Raw genomic sequence first — 16,936 nt, forward strand, 5'->3', positions numbered from 1 at the left:
TTATTACTGGGCATTACAGCTGGTATATTACTAGGCAGCTACTACTGGTATATTACTGGGCATTACAGCTGGTATATTACTAGGCCGCTACTACAGGCATATTACTGGCATTACCGCTGGTATATTACTAGGCAGCTAATACTGGTATATTACTGGGCATTACAGCTGGTATATTACTAGGCAGCTACTACTGGTATATTACTTGGCATTACAGCTGGTATGTTTCTATGAGCTACTACTGGTATATTAATGGGCATTACAGCTGGTATATTACTAGGCAGCTACTACTGGTATATTACTGGGCATTACAGCTGCTATATTACTAGGCAGCTACTACTGGTATATTACTGGGCATTACAGCTGCTATATTACTAGGCAGCTACTACTGGTATATTACTGGGCATGACAGCTGGTAAATTACTAGGCAGCTACTACTGGTATATTACTGGGCATTAAAGCTGGTATATTACTAGGCAGCTACTACTGGTATATTACTGGGCTTTGCAGCTAGTATAGTACTAGACAGCTACTACTGGTATATTATTGGGCATTACAGCTGGTATATTACTAGGCAGCTACTACAGGCATATTACTGTGCATTACAGCTGGTATATTACGAGGCAGCTACTACTGGTATATTACTGGGCATTACAGCTGGTATGTTACTAGGCAGCTACTACTGGTATATTAATGGGCATTACAGCTGGTATATTTCTAGGCAGCTACTACTGGTATATTACTGGGCATTACAGCTGGTATATTATTAGACAGCTATTACTGGTATAATAATGGGCATTACAGCTGGTATATTACTAGGCAGCTACTACTGGTATATTACTGGGCATTGCTGCTGGTATATTACTAGGCAGCTACTACTGGTATATTACTGGGCATTACAGCTGGTATATTACTAGGCAGCTACTACTGGTATATTACTGGGCATTGCTGCTGGTACATTACTAGGCAGCTACTACTGGCATTTTACTGGGCATTACAGCTGGTATATTACTAGGCAGCTACTACAGGCATATTACTGGGCATTACAGCTGGTATGTTACTAGGCAGCTACTATTGGTATATTACTGGGCATTACAGCTGGTATATTACTAGACAGCTATTACTGGTATATTAATGGGCATTACAGCTGGTATATTACTAGGCAGCTACTACTGGTATATTACTGGGCATTACAGCTGGTATATTACTAGACAGCTACTACAGGTATATTACTGGGCATTGCTGCTGGTATATTACTATGGAGCTACTACTGGTATATTACTGGGCATTACAGCTGGTATATTACTAGGCAGCTACTACTGGTATATTACTGGGTATTACAGCTGGTAAAGTACTAGGCAGCTACTACTGCTATATAACTGGGCATTACAGCTGGTAAATTACTAGGCAGCTACTACTGGTATATTACTCGGCATTACAGCTGGTATATTACTAGGCAGCTACTACTGGTATATTAATGGGCATTACAGCTGGTATATTACTAGGCAGCTACTACAGGCATATTACTGGGCATTACAGCTGGTATATTACTAGGCAGCTACTACTGGTATATTACTGGGCATTACAGCTGGTATATTACTAGGCAGCTACTACTGGTATATTACTGGACCTTGTTGCTGGTACATTACTAGGCAGCTACTACTGGCATATTACTGGGCATTACAGCTGGTATATTAATAGGCATCTACTACTGGCAAATTACTGGGCATTACAGCTGATATATTACTAGGCAGCTACTACTGGTATATTACTGGGCATTACAGCTGGTATATTACTAGGCAGCTACTACAGGCATATTACTGGCATTACAGCTGGTATATTACTAGGCAGCTAATACTGGTATATTAATGGGCATTACAGCTGGTATATTACTAGGCAGCTACTACTGATATATTACTGGGCATTACAGCTGGTATGTTACTATGCAGCTACTACTGGTATATTAATGGGCATTACTGCTGGTATATTACTAGGCAGCTACTACTGGTATATTACTGGGCATTACAGCTGGTATATTACTAGGCAGCTACTACAGGCATATTACTGGGCATTACAGCTGGTATATCACTAGGCAGCTACTAGAGTCATATTACTGGGCATTATAGCTGCTATATTACTAGGCAGCTACTACAGGCATATTACTGGGCATTACACCTGGTATATTACTAGACAGCCACTACTGGTATTTTACTGGGCATTACAGCTGGTATATTACTAGGCAGCTACTACTGGTATATTAATGGGCATTACAGCTGGTGTTTTACTAGGCAGCTACTACAGGCATATTACTGGGCATTACAGCTGGTATATTACTAGGCAGCTATTACTGGCATATTACTGGGCATTACAGCTGGTATATTACTAGGCAGCTTCTACTGGTATATTACTGGGCATTACAGCTGGTATATTACTAGGCAGCTACTACAGGCATATTACTGTCATTACAGCTGGTATATTACTAGGCAGCTAATACTGGTATATTACTGGGCATTACAGCTGGTATATTACTAGGCAGCTACTACTGGTATATTACTGGGCATTACAGCTGGTATATTACTAGGCAGCTACTACTGGTATATTACTGGGCATTACAGCTGGTATGTTACTAGGCAGCTACTACTGGAATATCACTGGGCATTACAGCTGGCATATTACTAGGCAGCTACTACTGGTATATTACTGGCATTACAGCTGGTATATTACTAGGCAGCTACTACAGGCATATTACTGGGCATTACAGCTGGTATATTACTAGGCAGCTACTACAGGCATATTACTGGGCATTACAGCTGGTATATTACTAGGCAGCTACTACAGGCATATTACTGGGCATTACAGCTGGTATATTACTAGGCAGCTACTACTGGTATATTACTGCATTACAGCTGGTATATTACTAGACAGCTATTACTGGTATATTAATGGGCATTACAGCTGGTATATTACTAGGCAGCTACTACTGGTATATTACTGGGCATTACAGCTGGTATATTACTAGGCAGCTACTACTGGTATATTACTGGGCATTACAGCTGGTAAATTCCTAGGCAGCTACTACTGGTATATTACTGGGCATTGCTGCTGGTATATTACTAGGCAGCTACTACAGCCATATTACTGGGCATTACAGCTGGTATATTACTAGGCGGCTACTACTGGTATATTACTGGGCATTGCTGCTGGTACATTTCTAGGCAGCTACTACTGGCATATTACTGGGCATTACAGCTGGTATATTACTAGGCGGCTACTACTGGTATATTACTGGGCATTACAGCTGGTATATTACTAGGCGGCTACTACTGGTATATTACTGGGCATTACAGCTGGTATATTACTAGGCAGCTACTACTGGTATATTACTGGGCATTACAGCTGGTATATTACTAGGCAGCTACTACTGGTATATTACTGGGCATTACAGCTGGTATATTACTAGGCAGCTACAACTGGTATATTACTGGTCATAACAGCTGGTATATTACTAGGCAGCTACTACTGGTATATTACTGGGCATTACAGCTGGTATATTACTAGGCAGCTACTACTGGCATATCACTGGGCATTACAGCTGGTATATTACTAGGCAGCTACTACTGTTATATCACTGGGCATTACAGCTGGAATATTACTAGGCAGCTACTACAGGCATATTACTGGGCATTACAGCTGGTATATTACTAGGCAGCTACTACAGGCATATTACTGGGCATTACAGCTGGTATATTACTAGGCAGCTACTGCTGGTATATTACTGGGCATTACAGCTGGTATATTACTAGGCAGCTACTACTGGTATATTACTGGTCATAACAGCTGGTATATTAATAGGCAGCTACTACTGGTATATTACTGGGCATTACAGCTGGTATATTACTAGGCAGCTACTACTGGTATATTACTGGGCATTACAGCTAGTATATTACTAGGCAGCTACTACTGGTATATTACTGGTCATAACAGATGGTATATTACTAGGCAGCTACTACTGGTATATTACTGGGCATTACAGCTGGTATATTACTAGGCAGCTACTACTGGCATATCACTGGGCATTACAGCTGGTATATTACTATACAGCTACTACTGGTATATTACTTGGCATTACAGCTGGAATATTACTAGGAAGCTACTACAGGCATATTACTGGGCATTACAGCTGGTATATTACTAGGCAGCTACTACAGGCATATTACTGGGCATTACAGCTGGTATATTACTAGGCAGCTACTGCTGGTATATTACTGGGCATTACAGCTGGTATATTACTAGGCAGCTTCTACTGGTATATTACTGGGCATTGCTGCTGGTATATTACTAGGCAGCTACTACTGGTTTATTACTGGGCATTACAGCTGGTATATTACTAGGCAGCTACTACTGGTATATTACTGGGCATTACAGCTGGTATATTATTAGGCAGCTACTACTGGTATATTACTGGGCATTACAGCTGGTAAATTACTAGGCAGCTACTACTGGTATATTACTCGGCATTACAGCTGGTATATTACTAGACAGCTACTACTGGTATATTAATGGGCATTACAGCTAGTATATTACTAGGCATCTACTACAGGCATATTACTGGGCATTACAGCTAGTATATTACTAGGCAGCTACTACAGGCATATTACTGGGCATTACAGCTGGTATATTACTAGACAGCCACTACTGGTATTTTACTGGGCATTACAGCTGGTATATTACTAGGCAGCTACTACTGGTATATTACTGGGCTTTACAGCTGGTATGTTACTAGGCAGCTACTACTGGTATATTAATGGGCATTACAGCTGGTATATTTCTAGGCAGCTACTACTGGTATATTACTGGGCATTACAGCTGGTATATTACTAGACAGCTATTACTGGTATATTAAAGGGCATTTCAGCTGGTATATTACTAGGCAGCTACTGCTGGTATATTACTGGGCATTGCTGCTGGTATATTACTAGGCAGCTACTACTGGTATATTACTGGGCATTACAGCTGGTATATTACTAGGCAGCTACTACTGGCATATTACTGGTCATTACAGCTGGTATATTACTAGGCAGCTACTACTGGTATATTACTGGGCATTACAGCTGGTATATTACTAGACAGCTACTACAGGCATATTACTTGGCATTACAGCTGGTATATTACTAGGCAGCTACTACTGGTATATTACTGGGCATTACAGCTGGTATATTACTAGGCAGCTACTACTGGTATAATACTGGGCATTACAGCTGGTGTATTACTAGGCTGCTACTATAGCCATATTACTGGGTATTACAGCTGGTATATTACTAGGCAGCTACTACTGGTATATTATTGAGAATTACAGCTGGTATATTACTAGGCAGCTACTACTGGTATATTACTGGGCATTGCTGCTTGTACATTACTAGGCAGCTACTACTGGCATTTTACTGGGCATTACAGCTGGTATATTACTAGGCAGCTACTACTGGTATATTACTGGGCATTACAGCTGGTATATTACTAGGCGGCTACTACTGGTATATTACTGGGCATTACAGCTGGTATATTACTAGACAGCTACTACTGGTATTTTACTGGGCATTACAGCTGGTATGTTACTAGGCAGCTACTACTGGTATATTACTGGGCATTGCTGCTGGTATATTACTAGGCAGCTACTACAGGCATATTACTGGGCATTACAGCTGGTATATTACTATGCAGCTACTACTGGTATATTAATGGGCATTACAGCTGGTATATTACTAGGCAGCTACTACTGGTATATTACTGGGCATTACAGCTGGTATATTACTAGGCAGCTACTGCAGCCATATTACTGGGCATTACAGCTGGTATATTACTAGGCAGCTACTACAGGCATATTACTGGGCATTACTGCTGGTATGTTACTAGGCAGCTACTACTGGTATATTAATGGGCATTACAGCTGGTATATTACTAGGCAGCTACTACTGGTATATTACTGGGCAATACAGCTGGTATATTACTAGACAGCTATTACTGGTATATTAATGGGCATTACAGCTGGTATATTACTAGGCAGCTACTACAGGTATATTACTGGGCATTACAGCTGGTATATTACTAGACAGCTACTACTGGTATATTACTGGGCATTACAGCTGGTATATTACTAGGCAGCTACTACTGGTATATTACTGGGTATTACAGCTGGTAAATTACTAGGCAGCTACTTCTGGTATATTACTGGGCATTGCTGCTGGTATATTACTCGGCAGCTACTACTGGTTTATTACTGGGCATTACAGCTGGTATATTACTAGGCAGCTACTACTGGTATATTACTGGGCATTACAGCTGGTATAATACTAGGCAGCTACTACTGGTATATTACTGGGCATTACAGCTGGTAAATTACTAGACAGCTACTACTGGTATATTACTCGGCATTACAGCTGGTATATTACTAGACAGCTACTACTGGTATATTAATAGGCATTACAGCTGGTATATTTCTAGGCAGCTACTACTGGCATATCACTGGGCATTACAGCTAGTATTTTACTAGGCAGCTACTACTGGTATATCACTGGGCATTACAGCTGGTATATTACTAGGCAGCTACTACTGGTATATTACTGGGCATTACAGCTGGTATATTACTAGGCAGCTACTACTGGTATATTACTGGGCATTACAGCTGGTATATTACTAGGCAGCTACTACTGGTATATTACTGGGCATTACATCTGGTATATTACTAGGCAGCTACTACTGGTATATTACTGGACCTTGCTGCTGGTACATTACTAAGCAGCTACTACTGGCATTTTACTGGGCATTACAGCTGGTATATTACTAGGCAGCTACTACTGGCATATTACTGGGCATTACAGTTGGTATATTACTAGGCAGCTACTACTGGTATATTACTGGGCATTGCAGCTGGTATGTTACTATGCAGCTACTACTGGTATATTAATGGGCATTACAGCTGGTATATTACTAGGCAGCTACTACTGGTATATTACTGGGCATTACAGCTGGTATATTACTAGGCAGCTACTACTGGTATATTACTGGGCATTACAACTGGTATATTACTAGGCAGCTACTACTGGTATATTACTGGGCATTACAGCTGGTATATTACTAGGCAGCTACTACTGGTATATTACTGGGCATTACAGCTGGTATTTTACTAGGCAGCTGCTACTGGTATATTACTGGGCATTACAGCTGGTATATTACTAGGCAGCTAATACTGGTATTTTACTGGGCATTACAGCTGGTATGTTACTAGGCAGCTACTACTGGTATATTAATGGGCATTACAGCTGGTATATTACTAGGCAGCTACTACTGGTGTATTACTGGGCATTACAGCTGGTATATTACTAGGCAGCTACTACAGGCATATTACTGGGCATTACAGCTGGTATATTACTAGGCAGCTACTACAGGCATATTACTGGGCATTACAGCTGGTATGTTACTAGACAGCCACTACTGGTATTTTACTGGGCATTACAGCTGGTATATTACTAGGCAGCCACTACTGGTATATTACTGGGCATTACAGCTGGTATGTTACTAGGCAGCTACTACTGGTATATTACTGGGCATTACAGCTGGTATATTACTAGGCAGCTACTACTGGTATATTACTGGGCATTACAGCTGGTATATTACTAGGCAGCTACTACTGGTATATTACTGGGCATTACAGCTGGTATATTACTAGGCAGCTACTACTGGTATATTACTGGGCATTACAGCTGGTATATTACTAGGCAGCTACTACAGGCATATTACTGGGCATTACAGCTGGTATATTACTAGGCAGCAACTACTGGTATATTACTGGGCATCACAGCTGGTATATTACTAGGCGGCTACTACTGGTATATTACTGGGCATTACAGCTGGTATATTATTAGGCGGCTACTACTGGTATATTACTGGGCATTACAGCTGGTATATTACTAGGCGGCTACTACTGGTATATTACTGGGCATTACAGCTGGTATATTACTAGGCAGCTACTACAGCCATTTTACTGGGCATTACAGCTGGTAAATTACTCGGCAGCTACTACAGCCATATTACTGGGCATTACAGCTGGTATATTACTAGGCAGCTACTACTGGTATATTACTGGGCATTACAGCTGGTATATTACTAGGCAGCTACTACTGGTATATTACTGGGCATTACAGCTGGTAAATTACTAGGCAGCTACTACTGGTATATTACTGGGCATTACAGCTGGTAAATTACTAGGCAGCTACTACAGCCATATTACTGGGCATTACAGCTGGTATATTACTAGGCAGCTACTACTGGTATATTACTGGGCATAACAGCTGGTATATTACTAGGCAGCTACTACTGGTATATTACTGGGCATTACAGCTGGTATATTACTAGGCAACTACTACTGGCATATTACTGGGCATTACAGCTGGTATATTACTAGGCAGCTACTACTGGTATATTACTGGGCATTACAGCTGGTATATTACTAGACAGCTACTACTGGTATATTACTGGGCATTACAGCTGGTATATTACTAGGCAGCTACTACTGGTATATTACTGGTCATAACAGCTGGTATATTACTAGGCAGCTACTACTGGTATATTACTGGGCATTACAGCTGGTATATTACTAGGCAACTACTACTGGCATATTACTGGGCATTACAGCTGGTATATTACTAGGCAGCTACTACTGGTATATTACTGGGCATTACAGCTGGTATATTACTAGACAGCTACTACTGGTATATTACTGGGCATTACAGCTGGTATATTACTAGGCAGCTACTACTGGCATATTACTGGGCATTACAGCTGGTATGTTACTAGGCAGCTACTACTGGTATATTACTGGGCATTACAGCTGGTATGTTACTAGGCAGCTACTACTGGTATATTAATGGGCATTACAGCTGGTATGTTACTAGGCAGCTACTACTGGTATATTAATGGGCATTACAGCTGGTATATTACTAGGCAGCTACTACTGGTATATTACTGGGCATTACAGCTGGTATATTACTAGGCAGCTACTACTGGTATATTACAGGGCATTACAGCTGGTATATTACTAGGCAGCTACTACTGGTATATTACTGGGCATTACAGCTGGTATATTTGTAGGCAGCTACTACTGGCATATTACTAGGCATTACAGCTGGTATATTACTAGGCAGCTACTACTGGTATATTACTGGGCATTACAGCTGGTATATTACTAGACAGCTACTACTGGTATATTACTGGGCATTACAGCTGGTATATTACTAGGCAGCTACTACTGGCATATTACTGGGCATTACAGCTGGTATATTACTGGGCATTACAGCTGGTATATTACTAGGCAGCTACTACTGGTATATTACTGGGCATTACAGCTGGTATGTTACTATGCAGCTACTACTGGTATATTACTGGGCATTACAGCTGGTATATTACTAGGCACCTACTACTGGTATATTACTGGGCATTACAGCTGGTATATTACTAGGCAGCTACTACTGGTATATTACTGGGCATTATAGCTGGTATATTACTAGGCAGCTACTACAGCCATATTACTGGGCATTACAGCTGGTATATTACTAGGCAGCTACTACAGGCATATTACTGGGCATTACAGCTGGTATATTACTAGGCAGCTACTACAGGCATGTTACTGGGCATTACAGCTGGTATATTACTAGACAGCTATTACTGGTATATTAATGGGCATTACAGCTGGTATATTACTAGGCAGCTACTACTGGTATATTACTGGGCATTACAGCTGGTATATTACTAGGCAGCTACTACTGGTATATTACTGGGCATTACAGCTGGTATATTACTAGGCAGCTACTACTGGCATATTACTGGGCATTACAGCTGGTATATTACTAGGCAGCTACTACTGGCATATTACTGGGCATTACAGCTGGTATATTACTAGGCAGCTACTACTGGTATATTACTGGGCATTACAGCTGGTATGTTACTATGCAGCTACTACTGGTATATTACTGGGCATTACAGCTGGTATATTACTAGGCAGCTACTACTGGTATATTACTGGGCATTACAGCTGGTATATTACTAGGCAGCTACTACTGGTATATTACTGGGCATTATAGCTGGTATATTACTAGGCAGCTACTACAGGCATATTACTGGGCATTACAGCTGGTATATTACTAGGCAGCTACTACAGGCATATTACTGGGCATTACATCTGGTATATTACTAGGCAGCTACTCAGTGGCGGGTTGGGCCGGGGTGCAGGGTGCCATGTGCCCCCCGGGCCGCAGCGTCATGCGGGCCACGGGCAGTCTGTGTCACTGTGACACAGACTGCACCGCGTGTGTAGCGCTGACCGGACGGAGTTCGGTCAGCGCTACACAAGTGAGAAACACACAACCGCCGACACCGGCAGCTGTGCATTAGTTTTGATCAGCAGCCAATGAGAGTCTGTCAGACTCTCATTAGCTGCAGCTGCACCCACTGCAGGAGCCGCTCCATCTTGCGGCTCCCGCAGTGGGCAATGCGAGAGATGTCATGATGTCATATGACTTCTCTCCCATAATGCAGAGCGGCCCGGCCCGGGAGGACAGACGGAGGAGCAGATAGCGGCGGCGGGAGCGGGGATTCAGGTAAGTGGTTTTTTTTATTTTGTTTTTTATATTACGTGTGTCTACGGTGGGGGGGGGTCTGGCACTACAATGAGGAGACCACTACTGGGAGCACTACAAAGGGGGGCATTACTACTAGTGGGGGCACTACAAGGGGGGCATTACTACTAATGGGGGCACTACAAAGGGGGTCATTACTACTACTGGGGGCACTACAAAGGGGGGCATTACTACTAGTGGGGGCTCTACAAGGGGGGCATTACTACTACTGGGGGCACTACAAAGGGGGGCATTACTACTATTGGGGGCACTACAAGGGGGGTGGGTGCCTACTACTCCTGCGGGGCACTACAATGAGGAAACCACTACTGATGGCACTACAAAGGGGGGGACTACTACTACTGGGGGCACTTCAAGCGGAGGGGACTACTACTACTGGGGACACTACAAGGGGGGGACTACTACTGGGGGCACTTCAAGGGGAGGGGACTACTACTAGGGGCACTGCATAGAGGGGAGGGGACTACTACTAGGGGCACTGCATAGGGGGGAGGGGACTACTACTAGGGGCACTGTATAGGGGGAGGGGACTACGACTGGGGCACTGCATCGAGGGACCACTGCTGGGGGCTCTATATAAAGGGCAATACTGGGTGTACTGCATAGGGGGGAGACTACAACTGGGGGCACTATTTAAGGGGCATTGCATAAGGGTTACCACTATTCTGGGCACTGCATGGGGGGTGGACTGCTACTGGGGGCACTATATAAGGGGCACTGCATAGGGGGTACCACTATTGGGGGCACTATATAAGGGGCTTACTACTGGGGGCACAAGGGGCACTGCACAGGAGGGACCACTACTGGGGGCACTATATAAGGGGCTTACTACTGGGGGCACAAGGGGCACTGCATAGGGGGGATCACTATGGGGGCACTACTGGAGGCCTGCATAAGGGTGTTCTCTCCTGTGGCACACGGGGGCACTGCATATGGGCACTACGACAGGGGGCTGCCCCATATCTTTATTTTTACCTTACATTAATCCCATATGGACCCGCCCCCTCACTGGAACACTTGAGGGGGGGGCGGCGCCGTAGCACGTACGTTTTTCGGGCACCCTGGCTACACGCTACTCCTCTGCCAGGGCCGCCTGCATGCATTTGCCCCCCAGGCTAAAAGTTGCCAGCCAGCCCCTGCAGCTACTACTGGTATATTCCTGGGCATTACAGCTGGTATATTACTAGGCAGCTACTACTGGTATATTACTGCTGGCATATAAATGACCACCTACTAATAGCACATTACTATCCTTTACTGCTGGCATATTACTGGGCATTGTAGTTGGCATTACTGGGCATTGCTGTTGGCATTACTGGGCAAATTCTTATGGCACATATCTACAGCTAGAAGATTACTGGCCTTTACTATAATTCATTCTAACACATTATTTGGCATTAATATTAATGCTGCTGGCATATTACTTGCCAACTACTAATAGCATATTACCCTGCATTGCTCCTGGCATACTGTTGGGCATTACTAATGCTTATGGCATATGACAAAGCTGCTGATGTTGGGTGGGGTGTGAGAACATATAATCTGCACGCCCTTCACCCTTTTCCATGGCAGAGAAAAACTGGAGGCATTTATTTCCCAGCACAAATCTGTTTTATTTTATTTATGTTGTCAGCGATGTTTATGCTTATGTGTGGGGGCCACAAGAGTGTGGAGGGGCAGGTAATATGTATGTGGGGGGCCACAAGAGTGTGGACAGGCAGGTAATATGTATGTGGGGGGGCACAAGAGTGTGGAGGGGCAGGTAATATGTATGTGTGGGGGCACAAGAGTGTGGAGAGGCAGGTAATATGAATGTGGTGGGGCCACAAGAGTATGGAGAGGCAGGTAACATATATGTGTGGGGGCCACAAGAGTGTGGAGAGGCAGGTAATATGTATGTGTGGGGCCACAAGAGTGTGGAGGGGCAGGTAATATGTATATGTGGGGCCACAAGAGTGTGGAGAGGCAGGTAATATGTATATGTGGGGCCACAAGAGTGTGGAGGGGCAGGTAATATGTATGTGTGGGGCCACAAGAGTGTGGAGAGGCAGGTAATATGTATATGTGGGGCCACAAGAGTAGGGAGAGGCAGGTAATATGTATGTGTGGGGGCCACAAGAGTGTGGAGAGGCAGGTAATATGTATATGTGGGGCCACAAGAGTGTGGAGGGGCAGGTAATATGTATGTGTGGGGCCACAAGAGTGTGGAGAGGCAGGTAATATGTATATGTGGGGCCACAAGAGTATGGAGAGGCAGGTAATATGTATGTGTGGGGCCACAAGAGTGTGGAGAGGCAGGTAATATGTATGTGTGGGGGCCACAAGAGTGTGGAGGGGCAGGTAATATGTATGTGTGGGGGCCACAAGAGTGTGGAGGGGCAGGTAATATGTATGTGTGGGGGCCACAAGAGTGTGGAGGGGCAGGTAATATGTATGTGGGGGGCCACAAGAGTGTGGAGGGGCAGGTAATATGTATGTGTGGGGGCCACAAGAGTGTGGAGGGGCAGGTAATATGTATTTGAGGGGCCACAAGAGTGTGGAGGGGCAGGTAATATGTATGTGGGGGGCCACAAGAGTGTGGAGGGGCAGGTAATATGTATGTGTGGGGCCACAAGATTGTGGAGGGGCAGGTAATATGTATGTGGGGGGCCACAAGAGTGTATAGGGGCAGGTAATATGTATGTGTGGGGCCACAAGAGTGTTGAGAGGCAGGTAATATGTATGTGTGGGGCCACAAGAGTGTGGAGGGGCAGGTAATATGTATGTGGGGGCCACAAGAGTGTGGAGGGGCAGGTAATATGTATGTGGGGGGCCACAAGAGTGTGGAGGGGCAGGTAATATGTATGTGGGGGCCACAAGAGTGTGGAGGGGCAGGTAATATGTATGTGGGGGCCACAAGAGTGTGGGGGGGCAGGTAATATGTATGTGGGGGGCCACAAGAGTGTGGAGGGGCAGGTAATATGTATGTGGGGGGCCACAAGAGTGTGGAGGGGCAGGTAATATGTATGTGTGCCTCCCAATATAAAGACACAGAGAGAAGACAGAAATATATATGTACTGTATTCCTGTAAAGAGTGTAAATCCCCTTTCATCCCCATGTAACCCTTGGATGCTGTCAATCAGCTCATGTGACCTTAAAAAGAAGCCCGTTACTTTCCCAGAGGTTGCGCAGCCATATTTTATTACCTTTCCTCCAAGCAGCGCCATCATACCGTGAAGCGGCTAATTAAATACAGACCGTCATGGCTGTAATTCCCCCATCACCCAGCTAATCTGTATCTTGTTTTGCATCTTGGAGAGCCCCTATTACTGAGTCTGACTTGTTAATGTGTTATTACATTGCCATTTATTGAGTAAGATGCATATAGGGATTATAAAATCAATGACTCCTCGTGGATTGCAAGAATGGTTCACAAACTCTGATTAATTGTAAGAATTAAGCTAACATCAGACTTAATAATGAATTATGCAGAACAGCTGGGAATGATTTGTACTGTGAGATATGGGTCACACAGAGAGAACTTATGTTATTACAATATCAAACACAGTGATATCACATTGTGGTATCAGCAAAATGTCATTCTTAAATATATTGTGATGAATGTCTAATAATTGAACTTTTCAGTTTACTCCAGTCCAGGTTTTAAGGATATACATGCTTGGACACAGATTACCTAATTAGTACCTCAGTCAATTTGATTCAACCACCTGTGCTCAACCATAGAAATCTCTAAAACCTGGAATGTAATGGCGGAGTTTGGAAAACTCAGCATTCGGAATCCTGGCGCCAGAAGCCCAACTGCCGGTAAGTATTAGGGTTAGGGGGAGGGTTAGGTTTAGGGGTTGGCCACTAGGGATAGGGTTAGGATTAGGCTACGGGAGGGGGATCAGTATGAAATATCAAATCTCGACACTGGAAGACCGGCAGTGAAGATCCCGACAGGTGAGTATTTTAACTATTTACTAACCTAACCCCCCCCTAACCCTCCCTTAGAGGTACTAACCCTAACTTCCGCACGAATGCCTAAACCTAACCCCCCTTCCCCGTAGCCTAAACCTAAGTCTCCCGGGGGGGGTGCCTAACCCTTTCCTCCCCCCCGAGGGTGCCTAACCATAACCCCCCTTTCCCCTAGCCTTGCCCTAACCCTCCTGGGGGTGTGCCTAACCCTAAGTCCCCCCCCCGGAGCCCCTAACCTAACCCTCCCCCCCAGCGGCTGTCTGCGCCCGCCACTCTAGCTTTGATTGGCATGCCGGGCATCGGGCTCCCGGCGTAGGAAAAATGACAGGCGTCAGGATTTCGACACATGTCATTAGACCCTTGTCGGGATTAGACAGTCAGGAAGCTGGCGGGCGGCATTTCGACCGTCGACTTCCTGACTGCATCCTGTGTGAGGGGAGGGTTAGGGTTAAGGCCAGGGGTAGCCAACCTCGGTCCTCGAGAGCTATTAGCAGAGGACCAGCCGCAGGTTTCTTTATAGCAGTGTTTCCCAAACTCGCTCCTTAAGAAATCCTAGCAGTCCAGGTTTTATGGTGCCTACACACGGTCAGATATGTCAGATGAACGATTGAATGATTTTACCAACGATTTGAACGATCAAATGATTTCAGACAGTATTAAAATGAATGGAATCGTCCAAATCTGACTGCAAACACATCAGATGTCAGATATCGATATCTGACAAACGGGAACGCGCATCGTTGCAGTCACACATGTCAGATTTTCTTTCAGAACAATATCGTTCAGCTCTGACAGAAAATCTGACCGTGTGTATGCACCATAAGGGATATCCATACTTCAGCAAGGTTGGGTAAATCAAATTGACTGAGGTGCTAATTAAGCCACCTGCGCTGAAGCATGGGTCTCCTTAAAACCTTGACAGTTATGGTGCCCACAGATATAGCGATGTGCTCACAATCCGACATCGTACACGATTTCCCCTGAATTCTCCCCAGGCACCTCCCAGGCTGTCGTGGTCACGATTTGTAGTAAAAAATGTCCAGTCTGACTTCAGAACTATCGTGCATCCAGAGCATCGTGTCCCAGATTGGCAAATCTGCCCTACAGCGCGGCAGATCTGAAGATGCGATGTACGACGAGCGGGGACACGCATTGGCATCGTGATCGTGAATAGAAACTCACGATTTGGGCATATTTTACACGATTTGTCTTCACGATTCGTAGAAATCGGGCACTTCAGGTATCGCTGTGTATGTGGGCAGCTTTAGGGTGCTTAAGGACCGAGTTTGGGAACCTCTGCTATATAGCAGCTCTAAACTTAGATTTCTCCCACACAACAAGCAGCAGCCTGTACAAGTGTACATGATCCAGTATGTGTAATATCAGCCATGGGGATGGCAGCCTGGAGCATGCCTCTTACCCCACCTTGTGGCACCATGGGTGTCTTTACAACTGTTTGATTACTTGCAAAATGTAGTAATATTACATGTAAGAGCCGTATTCAATTTGAGCCGAGCCGCGATACTTTTTCGCGGCCCGGACTTTCCACCTACTTCGCCTGTTTTGTAGGTGGAAAAGTATCACACGGGTGCCCGCTTTACCCCGTATTCAATTAAAGTATGCGAAAACGGGACCCGGCGAAACTTTAACAAGCAGAAAGTCCTGTCAGTTTTGGGGAAATCAGCCTGACACCCCCCAAAAGATGCTCTGACATGGGGGGTTCCCTATGGTCCCCCCCGATTTGGCTTGTTGAAGGTATTTGGTGTTTTTAAACGGGCTCAATAGCTGCTAAATAGCGTTTTTGTATAAGTGGTGCAGAATAGTATTCAGGAGTATTTTTTCCAGAAAATAAATTTGGGGTACTTGAAAATGGGGGTCAGCATATTTAAAAGTTGCTAAAGTGAATTTGAATAAATCGTGAAAAATCCACCTTCCGCAAGCACCTGCAATCAAAAAAACACCTGGGCCATACTTGGGGACCCCCCCAAAGTCAAGTTTGCTAGTTTTTAACTTTGTCCCCCAACATTTATTTTTTTCGCCCCCAAAATGAAAGTGATCTTTTTGAGGTGTTCGTAAGTGTTTTTGAAAAAAAATTTTTACACAGTTTATCTTTGGGGGACTGTCTGAAGGCTGCAGGGGGGTTCTCGCAACGTTGCACCCCAAAACCCTAATTCTGCACTTTTTTCCGCCTGCTATAATTGTGCATAAAGTAATAAAATCCCTTCCTAAATGTATACCCCATAAGAGCATATGCTTACTACTGTACTTCTGTACTTCTGTGTACATAGAAACA

This window comes from Taudactylus pleione, unplaced genomic scaffold (genome assembly GCF_031769625.1).
Source record: "Taudactylus pleione unplaced genomic scaffold, aTauple2 ptg000512l, whole genome shotgun sequence".
In the NCBI taxonomy this organism is placed as follows: domain Eukaryota; kingdom Metazoa; phylum Chordata; class Amphibia; order Anura; family Myobatrachidae; genus Taudactylus; species Taudactylus pleione.